The following is a 21,701-nucleotide window of genomic DNA, read 5'->3' as shown; positions in this document are numbered from 1 at the left end:
ATCTTTATTTAGCATTTGTGTTCTTTGAATTTATCATATTCATCTTATACTAAGTTATAGTCAATGTATTATTCTTATATTGTTTATAAGTTTAAAAGGGACACTTTATTGAAGTCCGAGTCTTTGAGATAACAAATTTATCAATATGAAGCAATGTAATAACGTCAGATACTTTAACATGATTTCTAAAACATTTTTTTTTTAAAATTTTGTGAGTAATTTGATCTTATTATTGCAAACCATTAGAACTGATTTAAAGTCTTCTTACGTAATAACAAAACATTTTAAGATTTTGAAGTTAAATATTTTAGCTTCATGGCTGTAAAGCTCACACTACGAGGTGATAAATACAATTTGTGCGTAGTTGAAGTTTAGCTTCAAAAGACCTAGATGATTAATCTGAAGATAAATCTCACAGAACATTTCAAAACTTAATCTGTAGAGAATTCATAAAAGAGAAGATTGATTACAAGTAAAAATGATGTCACTTTAACAGACAAGTAAATGCCAAACAAAAATTCAAAGTGTTCACAGCTTCTAGGATAAGAGCATCTCTGGGGAATGGAGAAGGTGATATATATTGACTAGGAAGTACATGGACTTGACTGGTTGTGTTCCAATGTCTATAGAACCTGTGATAGGATGGCATCGCTGTGTCTGCCACTCCGCCATAGACTTTGGCGATCCGGAGGTTCTAATCAAGATACCAAATCATGTGCCCATACTAACTTACATGGATCTGTGTACAGAACATGTCTGATGTTTGGAATACTGAAGACATTGGACACAATACCAATCTGATTGAATAACGTCAAACCTATGTATAAAGATCATCTAAGGGTATGGTCTCTATAGCCAAGTGGTCTTTATACACAGGTCAAATTATAAATGACCCTGAATTTGGTATTCTAAAATGATCTTATTAAACAGGTGATCTTTCTATAAAGGTGGTCTCAACATTAAGGCAGGTTTGATTTATTTCTACTGTAAGAATTTTCAAAACAAATAAAAACTTCAGAACCTATGATAATGACCTAAAATTTGTGTATAAAGTCCTACCAATTTCATGTTATTGTATAAAGAGAATTTTATGAATTATTTCAGTAACATCTGGTGAGCCTCAGAAACCTTTGGAATAAAGAATGTTTCAATTTATACTTTTGAATTTATATGAAACATAAAAATTAAGAGAGAGAAAGAAAGAAAGAAAATAAGGGAAAGACATAAAAAATAATTCAATATGCCAAATGTTAATAGTTTGATGAATTTCAGAAATATATGTAGATCAATTTGAATAAAAAATTGTCTAAATTTTTCATGTTCATTTTTATACAATGGAATGTCAAACTGATACATATCTACAAAAAGTAACAAACAGAATTTCTGAGTTCCAATGATCAGATGTATAATGTAAGGAACTATCAGTCAATATACATGTATGTGTTTATAATGGTGGGATATAAATAGCTCCAAAAGTTAGAACAGAAATTATCTGCCTATATGTCTGAAAAAAAATGTTTAAAACTATTTATGGCATATTATATTATTTGGAATTGTGTAGAAATATTGCCGACTATTAACACCAAAAAACTAAATAATACATTTTGGATTGAATAATTTACAGTATATAATAGACTAAAAACTATAATTAATCTGAAGATTCTTAAAAAGTTTGTAAAGTAGGTAATAGAAATGACTTCATACCTTCCTTCCGTTACGTTAGGTATTAGTACTCCGCCTCCAGGTAAACACAATATTCCTCACCCTAGAATTCATCAACGTCTTAATTCTACTGAGGAGAGCAGTGACTGCAGATACGAGACCTAAGCACCTCACTGACAGAGACAATCCCCATTAAAATCAGTATACTCCATGTCCCATCAAGACTCGGCAACACTTGTGGCCGATTCATTAGACCAAGAAGACGGCAATGAATGGTGGATCGCTGGTTTTATTAGAGGTTGATTCAGAGCAAGGAGATTTGTTTTCAGCTGTCTCTCAAATCAATACTGTGTGATGTATGTAGAGGGGCCGTCCAATAATGTCGCCCTGGGCAAAAACATACACCAATATCCGGATTCGGGAGAGAGGGGGGGCCTTAGGTAAAAACATAATGTGGGGCCTTAGGTAAACACATATACCAATATCAGGGGTGTCTTTATATAATGTGGGGCCATAGGTAAACACGTATACAAATATCAGAGGAAGTCTGTATATAATGTGGGGCCTTAGGTAAAAAACATATACCATATCAGGGGAGTCTGTTAAACAATATACCTTAGGTAAACACATATAAATATTGGGAGCCTTAGGTAAACACATATACCAATATTAGGGGGTGTCTGTATATAATGTGGGGCCTAGGTAAACACATATACCAATATCAGGGGGATCTGTATATATTGTGGGGCCTTAGGTAAACACATATACCAATATCAGGGGAGTCTGTATATAATGTGGGGCCTTAGGTAAACACATATAGGGGAAGTCTTATATAGTGGGCCTAGGTAAAAAACAATCTGTATATAATGTGGGGCCTTAGGTAAACACATATACCCTTAAAACACATACCAATATCAGGGGGAGTCTGTATATAATGTGGGGCCTTAGGTAAACACATATACCAATATCAGGGGAGTCTGTATATAATGTGGGGCCTTAGGTAAACACATATCCAATATCAGGGGGAGTCTGTATATAATGTGGGGCCTTAGGTAAACACATATACCAATATCAGGGGGGTCTGTATATAATGTGGGGCCTTAGGTAAACACATATACCAATATCAGGGGAGTCTGTATATAATGTGGGGCCTTAGGTAAACACATATACCAATATCAGGGGAGTCTGTATATAATGTGGGGCCTTAGGTAGGTAAACACATATAATGTGGGGCCTTAGGTAAACACATATACCAATATCAGGGGGAGTCTGTATATAATGTGGGGCCTTAGGTAAACACATATACCAATATCAGGGGTGTCTGTATATAATGTGGGGGCCTTAGGTAAACACATATACCAATATCAGGGGAAGTGATGTATATAATGTGGGGCCTGAGGTAAAAACACATATAATGTGGGGCCTGAGGTAAAAACATATAATGTGGGGCCTTAGGTTAAAACATATACAATATCAGGGGAAGCCTGAGGTATATATAATGTGGGGCCTTAGGTAAAACATATACCATATCAGGGGTCCTGTAGGTAAAAAACATATAATGTGGGGCCTTAGGTAAACACATATACCAATATCAGGGGGAGTCTGTATATAATGTGGGGCCTTAGGTAAAACACATATACCAATATCATGGGGGTATATAATGTGGGGCCATAGGTAAAACATGTAATGTGGGCCTTAGGTAAACACATATACCAATATCAGGGGGAAAACATATAATGTGGGGCCTTAGGTAAACACATATACCAATATCAGGGGAGGAAAATATAATGTGGGGGCCTGAGGTAAAAACATATAATGTGGGGCCTTAGGTAAAAACATATACCAATATCAGGGGAGTCTGTATATAATGTGGGGCCATTAGGTAAACACATATACCATGTCAGGGGGTGTCTGTATATAATGTTGGGGCCTTAGGTAAACACATATACCAATATCAGGGAGTGTCTGTATATAATGTGGGGCCTTAGGTAAAACACATATACCAATTATGGGGCCTGAGTAAAACATATAATGTGGGGCCTTAGGTAAAAATATACATATAAAAATGTGGGGCCTTAGGTAAACACATATACCAATATCAGGAGGAGTCTGTATATAATGTGGGGCCTTAGGTAAACACATATACCAATATCAGGGGGAGTCTGTATATAAATGTGGGGGGCCTTAGGTAAACACAATTATACCAATATCAGGGGTCTGTATATAATGTGGGGCCTTAGGTAAACACATATACACTGTTATAATGTGGGGCCTTAGGTAAAACATATACCAATATCAGGGGGTGTCAGTCATATAAATGTGGGGCCTTAGGTTAAACACATATACCAATATTAGGGGGATGTTCTAAATAATGTGGGGCCTCTCCTTTTTAGGTAAAAACACATATACAATATATCAGGAGGAGTGTCTGTATATAATGTGGGGCCTTAGGTAAAAACATATAATGTGGGGCCTGAGGTATATAATGTGGGGCCTTAGGTAAAAACATATACCAATATCAGGGGCCTGTCTGTATATAATGTGGGGCCTTAGTGTAAACACATATACCAATATCAGGGGTGTCTGTATATAAATGTGGGGCCTTAGGTAAACACATATACCAATATCAGGGGAAGTCTGTATATAATGTGGGGCCTTAGGTAAACACATATACCAATATCAGGGGAAGTCTGTAATATAATGTGGGGCCTTAGGTAAAAAAGGAGTCTATATAATGTGGGGCCTTAGGTAAAAAAAAACATATACAATATCAGGGGGATGTCTGTATATAATGTGCCCTTAGGTAAAAAACATATACCAATATCAGGCCTTTGGTCTGTATATAATGTGGGGCCTTAGGTAAACACATATACCAATATCAGGGGGAGTAGGGGGTGTATATAATGTGGGGCCTTTAGGTAAACACATATAATGTGGGGCCTTAGGTAAACATATATATACAGGGGGAGTCTGTATATTATAATGTGGGGCCTTAGGTAAACACATATACCAATATCAGGGGGAGTCTGTATATAAATGTGGGGCCTTAGGTAAAACCAATATCAGGGGGAAAAAATAAAAATAAAAACATATAATGTGGGGCCTTAGGTAAACACATATACCAATATCAGGGGGAAGTCTGTATATAATGTTGGGGCCTTAGGTAAACACATATACCAATATCAGGGGAGTCTGTATATAATGTGGGGGCCTTGAGGTAAACACATATACCAATATCAGGGGGAGTCTGTATATAATGTGGGGCCTTAGGTAAACACATATACCAATATCAGGGGTTAAACTGTATATAATGTGGGGCCTTAGGTAAAAACATATAATGGGGGGGAGTCTGTATATAATGTGGGGCCTTAGGTAAAAACACATATACCAATATCAGGGGAGTCTGTATATAATGTGGGGCCTTAGGTAAAAACATATAATGTGGGGCCGGGTAAACACATATACCAATATCAGGAGGGAAGTCTGTATATAATGTGGGGCCTTAGGTATAACACATATACCAATATCAGGGGTGTCTGTATATAATTGTGGGGCCTTAGGTTAAACACATATACAAATATCAGGGGGAGTCTGTATATAATGTGGGGCCTTAGGTAAAAACATATAATGTGGGGCCTGAGGTAAAAACATATACCAATGTCAGGCTCTTGAGTGTAAACAATGTAAAAACATATAATGTGGGGCCTTAGGTAAACACATATACCAATATCAGGGGTGTCTGTATATAATGTGGGGCCATTAGGTAAACACATATACCAAATATCAAGGGGGTAGTCTGTATATATAATGTGGGGCCTTTGGTAAAAACATATAATGTGGGGCCCTGAGGTAAAAAACATATAATGTGGGGCCTTAGGTAAAACACATATACCATATTAGGGGGAGTCTACATATAATGTGGGGCCTTAGGTAAACACACATATACCAATATCAGGGGAAAGTCTGTAATATAAATGTGGGATGCCTTAGGTTAAACACATATACCAATATCAGGGAGTGTCTGTAAAAAATAATGTGGGGCCTTAGGTAAACACATATACAAATATCAGGGGAAGTCTGTATATAATGTGGGGCCTTAGGTAAAAAACATATATGTGGGGCCAATATCAAGGGGAAGAGTCTGTATATAATGTGGGGCCATTAGGTATAAAAAACATATAAGGTGGGGCCTTTGGGTAATACACATATAATGTGGGGCCTTAGGTTAAACACATATACCAATATCAGGGGGAGTATGTATATAATGTGGGGCCTTAGGTAAACACATATAATGTGGGGCCTTAGGTAAACACATATACCAATATCAGGGGGAGTCTGTATATAATGTGGGGCCTTAGGTAAACACATATACCAATATCAGGGGGAGTCTGTATATAATGTGGGGCCTTAGGTAAAAACATATACCAATATCAGGGGAGTCTGTATATAATGTGGGGCCTTAGGTAAACACATATACCAATATCAGGGGGAGTCTGTATATAATGTGGGGCCTTAGGTAAACACGTATACAATATCAGAGGAAGTATATAACGTGGGGCCTTAGGTAAACACATATATTAATATCAGGGGGGTCTATATATAATGTGGGGCCTTAGGTAAAACACATATACCAATATCAGGGTGGTCTGTATATAATGTGGGGCCTTAGGTAAAAACATATAATGTGGGGCCTTAGGTAAAAACATATAATGTGGGGCCTTAGGTAAACACATATACCAATATCAGGGGGAGTCTGTATATAATGTGGGGCCTTAGGTAAACACATATACCAATATCAGGGGGAGTCTGTATATAATGTGGGGCCTTAGGTAAACACATATACAAATATCAGGGGCCTGAGTAAACCAATATAATATGGGGGCCTTAGGTAAAAACATATATATCAGGGGCTGAGGTCTGTATATAATGTGGGGCCTTAGGTAAACAAATATACCAATATCAGGAGTGTCTGTATATAATGTGGGGCCTTAGGTAAACACATATACCAATATCAGGAGTGTCTGTATATAATGTGGGGCCTTAGGTAAACACATATACCAATATCAGGGGGAGTCTGTATATAATGTGGGGCCTTAGGTAAAAACATATAATGTGGGGCCTTAGGTAAAAACATATAATGTGGGGCCTTAGGTAAACACATATACCAATATCAGGGGTGTCTGTATATAATGTGGGGCCTTAGGTAAACACATATACCAATATCAGGGGTGTCTGTATATAATGTGGGGCCTTAGGTAAACACATATACCAATATCAGGGGGAGTCTGTATATAATGTGGGGCCTTAGGTAAACACATATACCAATATCAGGGGGAGTCTGTATAATGTGGGGCCTTAGGTAAAACACATATAATGTGGGCCTTAGGTAAACACATATACCAATATCAGAGGGAGTCTGTATATAATGTGGGGCCTTAGGTAAACACATATACCAATATCAGGGAAGTCTGAATATCTAGAGAGACAAGGTTTTGGAGGTTTAGGAACACCAAAGTACACAGAAAAGAATCATTGACTTGCATGTGATACATTTAGATTTCAAACTTACGACCCTGAATAGCAAGGATTGTATTAGAATATTAGAACATCTTATCCCCTCACTTAGAAGGCGACTAAATTTAGGATCTTATCTTTTCTCTTCCTTCTAACTGACTGTTTCTTTTCTAATGCCTCCCTTGGCACCGCCTCACTTTTGGCCTTGAGTTGAGCGTTCGCCCCTGTGAGGAAGGCTCTGGGTTCTGTTACCTGGCCGAGACACACCAAAGTCTATAAAAGTGGTAGTTTCTGCTCCTGCTTAGCGCTCAGCAAACAGGGAGTGGGACGACTGGTTCGCCCGTTGTCAGTATAATGTGACCGGGTGGGGTGTGTTGCTTGGTGTCTTCGGCAGCATGTTTCAGTGATACAGCACTATAAAAAGGGCAACATTTCCACTATACAAGAAGACACAACATGAATATACCGCAGTCTCCCAAAACATGCACCTCGCACAACATACACGCAGCACACCACATACATGGGAGGCCGTCCTTACATGACCATAGCTGTTAATAGGACGTTAATTATAATCAAACAAACAAACAAAAGAAGGATGCACATTGCCTTAAATTTTCCATTAATGTGATTTGGACTACAATATCATAACTATTAGGATCAAGTAATTAGCCACAAAATCCTGAACTTAGATAGCATTTATTCTGAAATGTAGAAGTAATGTAGCTGAAATGTGTGCACGTTACTTTTGATGCGATCGGTGGACTCCCAAATTGAAGAGGTCTTGTAATGTTTATGACTGATATTTGTGTTGGTGTGAGATGTTTTCCTTAGCGGAAAAAGTAATCACGCTATTGCATGTCTACGGTCCTTGAGAAAACAACCATGGACAGAAAGCATGGCTCCTTTTCATGCAGAATAAAGAGAATGTCAACTGCCTAGCATGTCAAACATTCAGATGATTGAGTGGATGATGGATTGTTGTGCGTTTCCGTGGTGGATAACGGGCTCTATCAATAAAAATTAATAAACAACCAAGCATCTGTTAGATCTACTGAACAGCTGGCTCAATATACAGTTAGAAAATGTAGCTTTGAAGGTCTGCAAATTTCTGTGATTTTAAAGATCTCCATGACATATGTAACAATAAATGTCCCCATGACTTATTAAACCATAAACATCCCCATGTCTTAAGTACATAGTGTAACCATAAGGTCTTTATGGTTAAATAAGTTATAACGTCTTTATCTATTCATATGCTATGTATATGTTATGGAGATCATTATGATTTCATATGCTATGGATATCTGTAAGGTTAAAACTGCTTTGTGGTTCCTGGACTCATCCTTGACCTACAATTTTCCCAACCTAGAAATATACTATTGTGTTTTCCTAAATCAAAATCAGCTTTAGAATCATGATTTCAAAATTCTGGCTTAAAAATATCATGCATGATAACTTTTGGGCAGTCAAACTGGTAATTGAAAACTAACCAAGGCAAAGCCGTCTTTACATAAAGGTCAGCTCATGTTGAAATTAATTGTTTGAGATCGAAAAGAAAGGAAAATATAACATATATTTCTGCATACAGATATCAGAGTCCATTGAGAGAAGTATTTTCCATTTGATCATATATTACGAATAGTCTGCCATAAATCATGAACATATAATTTACACTGACTCTTTATTAACCTTCCAATGTTACATGAGCTTGCAATCTGAGTGGGTGTGGACCATTTACAGAGAGTGGATTAATTACCTTCCACATTGGTCCAAGAATCACAAACCACTGCTTACTAATGTCTCCTTATGTGGGTGGGACATCTCACACAATAATTACCAGTAACTGTTTGAGATTATTATACTTTAATGTCTATTACTTCCAATGAAGTGTCCAGATCACAAACCTCTCCAGCTGCATACGAATGTCTCCTTATGTGGGTGTGGAATCATAACATAACACACAAGTTAGAATTATTATAAATCACAATTATCAAGTACCACTTTATGTTAGAATTAATTATAAATCTTTAATTATGTCTTTAATTACCTTCCAATGAAGATGTTGATTCCAGAATCACAAACCTAACCAAAACTTTGGAATTGTTGGGTGTTAACTTTCTGAAGTTCACCTGTCCATATTTGATTTGAATTATTGTATTTGCCTAATGGAACTTTTGTATCTTCAATGTAAGGGCCAATACCTTATCCCAATGGGGTACAGAAAACAATCTTATCAATGATTTCCACAATTTTCACCCGCAAATTGTTTGGTGAATGTCTAATGGGCCTCAGCTATCAAAGTGAAAAATAACATATATCCCTGAATTTCATGACCGAACCGTTTGGTAAATGTGTAACAGAGTTTCAGTGATACCGGAATAGCTTATTGTCATTCTACCCTTCTTATGTGAAATGTGTTGCTATATGTTTTATATCTAACAGCATTGAATCATCTGATTGGGTCTGTCTGAATGTCTGATCAGGATGTCATTCAGATTCAAAATCACAGTAATAATTACAGGCATCAAAGAAAAGTGATCTTAATTTACTGAGAACATCATGGGATCACTAACCATCATGGTATAGAGTTGTCATTCACAGCACAGAAAACGCTATAAACTATCGCTAAATATCAGTTTACATTTGTCAAGGAGCACATTTAAATCTGTTATTGATATGCTGTTACATGAGAACCTTGCTAAGCTTGATATTAATGTTTATAGAATATGATAAATCCTGCCTTCAAACCTGCGAGTTACGTAAGAAGCATCCCTAGGGTATACAGTCAAAGCTTTGTTCACTATTAATAATGTCAACGCCAATCCAATTAAATCTGATTTAACAAGGAAGCACTGCCTAAACTCACGCTCATAACTTCAAAGTGTTAATAGATTTGTTTATAAAGGATGAGCATGGTTGACTACGCTGTGTTGTGATTTCCCTGACTTGCTTGGGATAGATATATTTATAGCTGATAATATAAGACTCTTTCATATGTACACATGGAGGATAGGGGTATTCCACCCGAGGGGTCAGAAAATGTGGTAAAACCCGAGGCTTGCCGAGGTTTTTACCACATTTTCTGACCCCGAGGGTGGAATATCCCCTATCCTCCATGTGTATATATGAAAGAGTCTTTTTCTCTCATATCATTACCAAATTTCCGTTAAAATAGCTGCGGGTCCATCATTTTACTTCATTTTTTTTCCGATTTTTTATTACACAATTTTATGCTAAAACAATAAGATATCCTTAAAAAGCATACCCGTTTTTGGCAAACTGAAAGTTTGCGGACAAAATAAGATCCTTTTGTTGTATCTTATCTGGGTGAATGTATAATTCTCTGAAAAATATTTCGTGGCCTGACCGACTTTTTTCCTGTACCCGATCACATGGTACACGTTTGCGTACATCCGCGAAATATATAGCGCCAATGTCCAAAACAAAAAACAACCAAAGAGAAAAGATTGATTTTGTGTGGCACATGTATTTCAGTTCTAACTACAATATTGTTGTCATTTTGAAGAAACGTAGCGGTAATTTTCACTGTTTTGTCACTTCAGTCAAAGCACTGCGTCATACGTGACGTCACGACTTTCGTCGGAATTCCATTCATATATTGGCGGTCAAGGCTACTCCGAGTCGCTCTCTATCACCATGATCAGACAATGTTTTGATTTTGGAGCTTGTTTTGTTGTATCAACATTTTTCACAGTTGTTCATATGGGATCCAGCGAACATGATTTCGATACGAGTGTCCGACCTTTGTTGTGATACAGGATTGTACGTATTTAAACGTGATTCTTGTTTAGAAGTGAAGCGGAGGACTGTTCTCGCCCGGATGGTAGGCTATCATACGTTAATCATAATATGTGGTTTTCATGTTTGACAGCATGTTTGAAATCATAAATGTGTGTCTATCATTCAGAGTTCTATAATCATTTAGCGATTGTGTGTGTTAATTGTCAGTAAGTTAACAGAAACATGCAGGCTACAGTACGGGACATTACAGTCGGTCATTTTTGGACTTATGCCTAACCGGATGACGTGACACAGGGACACGCAACATGGCCTATTCATTAATGATTACACCTAGTAGATATACATGTACGTCATATTCTAATAGGATACGATGCACACATGATCAAAATACTATATATATTAACAGCATTTACGTGCCGTTGTGCAACAGGTAGGCCTAGATGGCATATTTCAACAGTTCTCTCCATGTGACACAAATTAATCCGCGCGCGTGAAATGCCATGTAAGATAGATTTATCTTACATAGCTATCTTACATGGGCAAACTCTATATAACATAGCCTGATATGCTCTTGTGTTGTCCCTTCCCTGGCCCAGTCAAATTAACTTGGTTCATTAGGTAAAGAAAAAGTCACCTAATCATTGAAATCTGGAATAATTTTATGAACTGAACCCTGGAGTTTTATCTCTGGCTCTCATTTAGATATATCTGTTTGAATATATGACAAATATTACACTTTTCAACCATGATATAACATACCCATCTATACTGTGCACGAAATACAGACAAAGTATAATGAATGAACATCAATTTTGTTTCTACGCTATGGTAAAACACTCTACTGTTCCGTGAGCAACTTGGATATTTGGACTCTTGGCCATAAGTTGAACATCCAGCAAACATTTTTATTAAGTTCCCCCAGACGACATTGTACTATGCAAAAAAACGTTTCCATGAGCATAAATAGCCTTGCCTGGTTTGTACAATTATCACCATTGATACCTGACATTTTCTCCACTGTGACAACCTGATTATATGTAATGTAGACTGATCAGATTTACTGATGTTATATAGCTTTGGACTGATTCACTCTCAGTCATTTCTTACATTTCTTTAACAATTTTTTTTATTTTATTTTCAGATTTTTTTTTTTTTTTTTTTTTTTTTTTTTTTTATGCATGCTGGACCATCTTTGTACATGTACTATAACATGTATGATATATCATATAATATGGCATGGCTGAAACAATACTTCTAGACTAATCATGGTACCTGCTTTAGAGCAGTAACAACAGGTGTCAATTTACTACTTAAGTGGAGCAAATTAAAATATATTTCATTGTAGTATTGTTTTTTTTTCCAAACCTTTGGTCAGACTCACAGTAGTCTTTACATAATAAGACAACATTGCCGTCTCTGTATGGTACTACATAAATCAGAGATGATGACATTGTGTAGACAATTTCTGTATGGAACCGGCGACCTTAAGTAAACACAAGTTGAAGAATCCTTAGATATAATTATGTTCACTGGACTTTACTCAGCAGAGAGAAACTCCAAGAAATCAATGTGACATCTGATATCAAACATTGTATTTGTGTACGAGTTCGTATGAGGAATTTGTTCTCCTTCACAGTTGTCTCTATGTTTTGTTTGTGTTGATGTTGACACAAGTGTCAGGGAACGAATGCTGTTCTGGATGGTAATGACGCCTCCACCCAAGGGACGCTTGTTCATTTGGATTCAAATTGGCTAGTAATCATAGACTTTCATCAGCGTCTGTTTCATCAGCGTCTCATGTAGTGTGGACAAGCGAAGCAAATTGTCCTGGCTGAATTTTGATGGGGTTTACATTACCTTGAACAGTATTGGTAGATTTGATGCTTATCTCAAGGCTGTGTATAGGGTGCTTCATCTGAATCTATGGGGAGGTTGGCATTGCAGTTTGAATTGTTAAATATGACTTCTCACAAGTTTGTTTTATCAGTAAGCCCAGTGATTTTCTTATTCAATAATTTCAGGGTCTTGTACCTTTTAAATTGGGAAAACAATTCATTGCATCTTTCAAAAGAAAAATGTAAATTTTAGAGAGTTTTTCTTTATTTTGGAACATATTTAGATAAAATTGAAAAAATACAGCAAATTTCTCAAGGGGAAGGGGCCTTTAATTGGCCCCCTATGTACTTCTGTATAAAGACCACCTGCTTTATAAGACCATGTCCCTGTGTATAAAGACCACCTGTTTTGTTAGACCATGTCCCTGTGTATAAAGACCACCTGTTTTATAAGACCATGTCCCTGTGTATAAAGACCACTGTTTTATAAGGCCATGTCATATATACAGTACCATTTAACTTTAAAAACCATTTTTATTTGTCCCTAAGGTGGTCTTAATCAACAGTTCTGGTTGTACCTGTTTATCTAAAAGACTTGTAGAGAATATTGTTGGTACAAAAAGAGGGTGTTATAGAAATTATTGATTTGAGAGATAAGATGTTTTGTTGAATTTATTGATGCAAATTGTACAATATAAGATTGCTTTGTTCTGAAACTGAAGCCGTTAAGCTTCCATTAATTTGTTTTGTTCCTGAATTGAAACTGTTCATGTTTCAATCAATTCCACAGTATATCTGATTTAATAGACCATCTTTTAAACATTTTATCAATGTCCCCATGTGTAACCAGTCAATGAATCTATGTCTTCAGAATGTTTCTAGTCACTGTAGAATCCTGCCCTAAAACCAAACTTTTGACAGACATGGATTTCTAACATGCCTATCATGCAGTCTTACGGTGTTTAAAGTTGTCAAGTCTGTGTCCTCATAACATATGAAGCTGATGTATCTAGTCTCGGAAATGTTTGCGACCAGTGTCAGGTTTACATTGGTATAAGGCTTCTCTAAAGACGACAATGAATACACCAGTCCACACAGTTATCTATATCAGGAGTGCCTCCTCAGTACTGACATCTAAGACACGTTCTGGTACAAATGTGATAACGAGGCAGTTTCAGACTACAGCATGTGAAAAAAGCTTTTCCAATAATCAACTTTGCAGATAGAAATACAGTGAAAGGGTATATAGAATTCCTCAATCAATGTCAAAAATAACATCAACTGGCAATACTCATGTTTTAAAGGAAGACAACTACATGGTCTTTAAGGGAGATAACTCACACAATTAAGGTAGAAATCTATTTCTTATTATATATAATAATCAAGGTTTTAAATCCAAGATAAAGGAGTCCACTTGTGTTAAGGGAAAATGTGTAGGCACATAATGTAAACTGTGTATTCATTTATGTAACAATTAATAAATTTGGGAATTTTGGACTTTACTTTGATGGGTGTGTAACAATGTTAAAATTGACAAAGGTAGATGCATATAATTTTTCTTACCTTTCCTATTCATAATTATTGTCTTGCAAGGGAAGAATGCATTATTGATTTTTTTACATTAAGAAGCAAAATTATAACAGAAAGCACATTTTTGGGAAGGGTTGTATGAAAAAGAAAAACAAAAAACAAAAAAAAAACAAAAAAACCTTCAAAGACAACACAAAAATATAAAAACAATAGCCTAGTGACCAGTGACTAGCAGTTGACTTCTGATGTCCTCTATAACGAGCTGATTATCACCATCATCCTGACTCATCTGTGATCAATAAATCAGTTTCCAATTTACCAGCAAAATGTACTTACACAGAATTGGTGGAAAATTACCAATCAGTATCGGGGAAATCCAATCGTAAACGTCCAGGTAATTAATCGGCCGGGCGGGTGGGACGGTGATTGACAAGGCGGTCTGTAATCATCACATGGCCTTGTTTTATGCTGTAGAAAGTTTGTGGCCCTGAGGTCTCGCCTTGATTAGCTGATCCAGCAGGTGGCAGGGTTATTGTGTGATTATATTGTTATTTTCTGGTGGCCTGCTCGTCTGTACTTGATTATTTTTACGAAGCTTCTTTTGTTTGTCAACAATTGATTTTTTACAACAGCATGTATATATACGGTATGAGATGTTCTCTGAAAAATAAGCTTTCTGAGAAGCCATAATGACAAGGCGAAACGTGCTAACGGATATGTTGTGGTCATTTTTACTTTTGCTACATTTCTATACACTCCATTTGGACTCACATATCTTTAACTATGGTTATACATATATTAATGAATTATAGATTGCATGCCTCTTGGATGTTCTAAACTAATGTAACTGTATTGTGTGGACAAGGAAAAGTATTTAAAGTCAAAACAAAGTTATAGAATCTTAAACAACATTTATTTCAACCAAGTATATATCTTATTTATGACAGAGGAATAAGAAATGAGATGTTAATTATTATCCTATACAAAATGATGGCTGCTTCATCAAAAAAAATAAGGGATGCAGAGCCAGGTACTGAATGGTATATTCTAGCTTCATCTGGTGCAGCTGGTTGCCGACATGTTTCGGCCTTAAAGGCATGCCATCATCAGGGCACAACTTACAGATGTACAAATAATACAGTATAACCACAAAATGACGGCACTTCAACTCCGGATTGCTATATCTTGAATCAGGTTTAAAATAATTGATAAAATGATTTCTAAGTAAGTCAAAATAATTCGCCTAACCTGAAAGTGTTTAGATTAGATAAGTTAACAAATAACGTGCATTTTGACCAAACTTTTCTCAAAGTCTTCCAGGGGAGAAACTTTAATAACTCATTTCGGCTAAGACAGAATAGGGAAAGAATTCAATAGAAGGAAAGAGTTAAAAATTATCTGAAACTTGCCAAGTATCAAATATGTATTATTACATAATGAGAAAGAGACACACACACCTTATATAGAAACTGTGAGATTCTGCTGAAGGAGAGCGCCGCCTGGTGGTAGTACGGGTGTTGATTACCTTGGGTTGATGGACAACATGTCTAATTTGCTCTAACAGACACAGTCAATGATCATTAGAAGACACTCACATCCTCGCGTCAATGTAGCCACCTCCACTGTCACAACATTTATTGTTTGGACGTAAATGTGGTGATAATTGTTACTGTAATGTCTCAGGGACAATGCTGTTCTGTTTTGTTGTGTGCAGTAGAGTTACAGCGACAGTGAGAACTCTGATATAATTGGTACAATGACGACTAGCAGGTAATGATTACGACTATAGGGTGTAAATCACATGGGATTGACATTCATGGTAAAATAAATGTCAGTGAACGTTCTCCTCAAATCTCCATTTTTGATGAAGAGCTGTAATTATCATACAAGGTTTTCTGGGTGTTGTTTAAAATAACTGACAGTTCCTATTACGAACAAATGAATTTTTTTCAATTTTGTTGGTGTAGCTATTTCATTTAAATTTTTCTTAACAAACCATAACTTATCTCGTTGGTGATGCTTTATATGAAATTGCCATTACTTGGTTTAAAAGGATGACAACTTTTCAGAAAAAGGAAAGATAACTGTTCAGAAAAGGATAGATAACTGTTCAGAAAAAGAGTAGATAACTGTTCAGAAAAAGGGTAGATAACTGTTCAGAAAAAGAGTAGATAACTGTTCAGAAAAGGATAGATAACTGTTCAGAAAAAGGGTAGATAACTGTTCAGAAAAGGGTAGATAACTGTTCAGAAAGAGGGTAGAGAACTGTTCAGAAAAAAGGGTAGATAACTGTCCAGAAAAGGGTAGATAAATGCTCAGACAAAGGGTAGAGAACTGTTCAGAAAAAAGGTAGATAACTGTTCAGAAAAAAGGGTAGATAAATAGATAATAAGGATGGAGAACTGTTCAGAAAAAAGTTAGATAGCTCTGTAGAAAAAGGGTAGATAACTGCTCAGAAAAACAGTAGATAACTGCTCAGAAAAAGGTAGATAACTGCTCAGAAAAACAGTAGATAACTGCTCAGAAAAAAGGGTAGATACCTGCTCAGAAAAAGTAGATACCTCAGAAAAACAGTAGATAACAGGATAATTCAAAACAGTAGATAACTGCTCAGAAAAACAGTAGAGATAACTGCTCAGAAAAAGGGTAGATACCTGCTCAGAAAAACGGTAGATAACTGCTCAGAAAAACAGTAGATAACTGCTCAGAAAAACGGTAGATAACTGTTCAGAAAAACAGTAGATAACTGCTCAGAAAAACGGTAGATAACTGCTCAGAAAAAAGGGTAGATAACTGCTCACAAAAACAGAAGATAACTGCTCAGAAAAACGGTAGATAACTGCTCAGAAAAACAATAGATAACTGCTCAGAAAAACCAATAGATAACTGTTCAGAAAAAAGGGTAGATAACTGCTCAGAAAAACAGTAGATAACTGCTCAGAAAAAGGGTAGATACCTGCTCAGAAAAACAGTAGATAACTGCTCAGAAAAAGAGTAGATACCTGCTCAGAAAAACGGTAGATAACTGTTCAGAAAAACAGTAGATAACTGCTCAGAAAAACGGTAGATAACTGCTCAGAAAAAAGGGTAGATAACTGCTCACAAAAACAGAAGATAACTGCTCAGAAAAACGGTAGATAACTGCTCAGAAAAACGATAGATAACTGCTCAGAAAAACCAATAGATAACTGTTCAGAAAAAAGGGTAGATAACTGCTCAGAAAAACGGTAGGTACCTGCTCAGAAAAACAGTAGGTAGCTTCAGAAAAGGGTAGATAACTATCCAGGAGAGAGGTATATAACTGCTCAGAAAAAGGTCAAACACTGTTTCAAAAATCAGTAGGTAACTGTTTAATATCGTAAATATCAAAGATGCATGAAAAGTGTAGATAACTGTAAAGGAAACAGTAGATTAATTCATTGTACTTAATATGTAAAAGGACTGAAATAGTAGGAACAGATCAAATCTGTGGTGAGTGTACACAAATACTGACCAGGACTAAATCAATGAGTGGGAGAAGATGCCTTTTCTATAAGGATAATCATCAGGATGGTGGCCATCGGTGGGTGTGGGAAGAAAAATGGCCTGCAGGCCATAGGATGCATGACTACCTATCATCAGGCCAGAAATTGATGTCAGTTTCTCTCCTGGTAACTTTGGATCATGTATCATTAGCAGGCACAGATCGGTATATGTGATCAAATTTTCTGTCAATTTCTTCACTGGCATTGGATTTCTGGTCACTGATGTAGAGGGCTATAAATCTGTGTCCGAGTTGAGAGTGAATATCTCCACAGATCAACCATAGGTTTTACCTCCATGATACACTGATTATTGGCTCTTAACATCAACAGTTTATCTTATAGTTTTTTTCCTGGTCAGTAAATTTTTAAAATATATTTAAATTGAAAAGAGATTTTCTTCATGAAAGGTTACAAGGAATATGTCTTAAGATCAGATTCATGGTTATTTAAAAGGGAGATATCATTATCATGAAAAGTTTAAAAAGGGAGATAGCAATCTCTTCATCAAAATTCAAAAACGATATATTGTCTTCATCAAATGTGTAAATGTAGAAAAAAAAGGAGATGTGTTCTTCATGAAAGTTAAAAGTGGAGACTTCAATATATCTTTGTCATGATAATTTAAAATGGAGATCTTCATGGTAATTTGAAAGGGAGATATCTTCTTAATAAAAGTTAAAAAGACGTCTTCTTCATGAAAGTTTAAAAGGAGATGTATTCTTCATGGACAGTAAAAACGGCGATTTGTCTTCATAAAAATTTTATTTATGAACTACATCATCCAGATCCCAATATTTGTTTCTGAATCTTGCTCACAGTAGCATTAAATGCTACTTAGTTATAACAGCTATACAGCTTTAAAGATGAAAGTTTTATTAAATACAAATATTAATTAACTACAAATAATGAAATTTTTATTAAATACAAATATTTTCTGATCCAAATAATGATCATAGCTAAAGGTAATTTTTCATCAGAGTTGGAAATTTACATTGCAGATAGAATAGAATCAAGAGTATTTGTCCGCTCTCCTAGCGCTCCTCTTTTCCACTCCTTCAGCAGTATATAATCTAGATAAAATTATGGATTTTGAATAAATCAATTTTCTACATGAGCAACCTGTCTCCGAAAACAGGCTATAAAAACAGAATTGACTGCCAGGGTTCTGTCTGGTGTTGCTACCCAAGTTCCGCTCAGGCGTCAAACACTCGGCAAGTGTGTGGCTCATTACAGGAATATGTAAATGAGATTTAGATTTCTTCTGTGATATGTACGTCAGTTTATGTAAATCAGATTTAGGTTTCTTCTGCAATATGTACATCAGTTTCACCTGTAGCTTAGTAACCTTGTTATTATATGTACTTGTTATGGTAAGGAACTGGCTTCCTCATTATAGAAAGGAAATTTACTTTTCTTACAATTAATTACCGGATCTGACACCAAAGTTGCTTCATATATATATTTTTTTTAAATGGAACGTATATTTGGCTGACAGATGGGGATGCAGACTTCTAGATCCTGTTGTATCTGTATGTGGCTTTCTAAGTATGAAGCTACCCAGCCATATGTGAAATATAATGTGTATGATGTATTTAGCCTTTAAATTTCACATGGACAATGTTACCACAGTTTTGTGAGACATTTTTGGTTGGATAAATCATGTACACTTATAGTCTGACTGGAAACATCTAAATGTTGAACTGCATTCAATTGGCAATGGTGGGAGGATGAATGCCTGAACTGCACAATGGCAAATTCAATGTGAAGCACATTCCTTAAAATTAAGGAACGTTTACTAAATTGGGCCCTGTAGTAGTACCCACGGTATACCACTCTAATAAGTTTGAATTCTCCAGGGAACCAATAGAATGTTAACCCCCGAAAACCAGGAGACTCATTGTATTTCCCTGTTAAGTATCAGAATACAGTGATGTTTGTCATTAAGAGATGTTCTCTTTTAACCAACTTTAAACGTTTGGCTTCAACCTATTATAGTAAAAGTGTGGTGTTTTTCCTCACTATGAATGTACCTGACAAAATGCCAACTGAAAATGAAATATAAGTGATGTTATCAATCGGCTGGCGTCGGTATCTTGGGTAGTTACTTCCCTAATGTAATAGTAAAACGTAAGTATAGAATATACAAAGACAAATTTGTATTCCCGTATTTCCCCTGGCATGGCATATGGCACCAATAAAAAGTGTTTTCATATATGGAAATTCAAATTGGTGTTTTTTTGTGTGGTATAATATTTATTTAGGGCATCTGTGTAATGTCCCTAGGGATTCCTGGTACAGAGTAAAAAGTCTGACTTTTACATGTACGTCCTTAGTAGTGTGTATACCGACATCCCTCTGAGGACTCAGTTGAACTCTTCCAGTTGTTACACTGGAAAAGTTCATTTTGAAATCTTAGGGGTGCATAAGGTTATATATGTTTGCAGATCCAATCGACTGTCAGAAGACATATGTCAAGGCTTTCAAAAATAAAAAATAAATATTTCTCAACAAATTTTAAGTGTTTTGGCTATATCAGGCTTCTTTATCATTCTTTAGGAAACATTTTTGAACCTTGCATTGTATTCTAAAGATATTTGTTATTTGGTGAAGAAAGTAAATTCTCTGTTTGATTCCATGATTACTATTTGTTGTATTTTTCAATTATGTTTTTGATATTTAAAAGAAAACTTAAAAGCTGAATGCAGAAGTTTATAATGTCTCAACATTTGAATGTTATTTGCATTAGATTTTGTATAATAAAATAATTATAGAAGCTTTCCAGAATCTGCCTTCAGCATTTGCTCACAGATGAGTTTGTTAGCCCACCATCATCAGATGGTGGGCTATCCAAATTGCCTTTCGTCCATGGTCCATCCGTCCTTCAGTCTGTCCATTAACAATTTGTGTTACCGCTATTTCTCAGAAATAACTGAAGGGGTCTTTCTCTGATTTTATATGTAAGTTCCCCTAGGGCCCTAGTTGTGCATATTGCATTTTGGGACCGATTGGTTAATAAGATGGTAAACAGGACGGCTTCTTGGGTTTTGATAGAAAAAAAGTTTGTTTTCGCTATTTTTCAGAAAGGACTGAAAGGATCTTTCTCAAATTTCATGGTTAGGTTCCCCTAGGGCCATAGTTCTGCATAATGTATTTTGGGACGGTCAAACATCTTATATTTTGATAATTTAAATTTGTTACCACTATTTCTCAGAAACTCCTGCAGCGATCTGTCTCAAATTTCATAGTTAGATTTCCTTAGGACCTTAGTTATGCATACTGCATTTTGGGACTGATTGGTCAACAAGATGGCCGACAGGTAGCCATCTTGGATTTCGAAAATTGTTTGTTAATGCTATATATCAATTCATATGTAGTAAAAGTTTGAAAAGCAGAGAAAAGAATAGTGTCTATACAATAAAACCTGCCTTAGAAACCACCCCTGTATTTAGAACACCTGCCTTAAGGCCCCAAAAGACCAATTTCACGATAATTTATCCTGTATAATATGATTGAAGGCATCATATCCATGGTGATTACCCATGATTCCCCTCCCCTTAGGTACGAAAAAATAGCGGCCTCAAACTGAAGTTGTCAGTGTGTGGGATTGGATTTTGAAGATTGGGTTTTTTCTTATATTTTCATGTATGTGTTACTTTAAAAGTGCTTCGCACTTCGTGCCCTTTGTGCCCTTCGTGCCCTTATTAAGACCACATGGCGATAAAGATAATTTTTGACTGATATATATATATCTTGTTGTTTGTGCTCTGTTCATTTTGCTAAAGAAGGGAATTGCCTCCAAAATTTCACAATGTTTTGTCCATTTTGTAGAAATTAGTACTTTGCACCACACGCCACGCGTCGGTCAGTGTTATAT

At 36.0% G+C, this 21,701-nt stretch overlaps 1 protein-coding gene across 1 annotated transcript in view; it reads left to right on the top strand.

Moving 5' to 3' along the window:
- Window positions 1-21,701, top strand: part of LOC138305900 (centrosomal protein of 78 kDa-like) — a 97,457-nt gene that overhangs the window by 58,161 nt on the left and 17,595 nt on the right. The window lies entirely within an intron of this gene.

The sequence above is a fragment of the Argopecten irradians genome, chromosome 13 (genome assembly GCF_041381155.1).
Source record: "Argopecten irradians isolate NY chromosome 13, Ai_NY, whole genome shotgun sequence".
NCBI classification, from domain to species: domain Eukaryota; kingdom Metazoa; phylum Mollusca; class Bivalvia; order Pectinida; family Pectinidae; genus Argopecten; species Argopecten irradians.
Note: the sequence above shows the minus strand (reverse complement) of the source record. Positions and strands in the feature narration are given on the sequence as shown.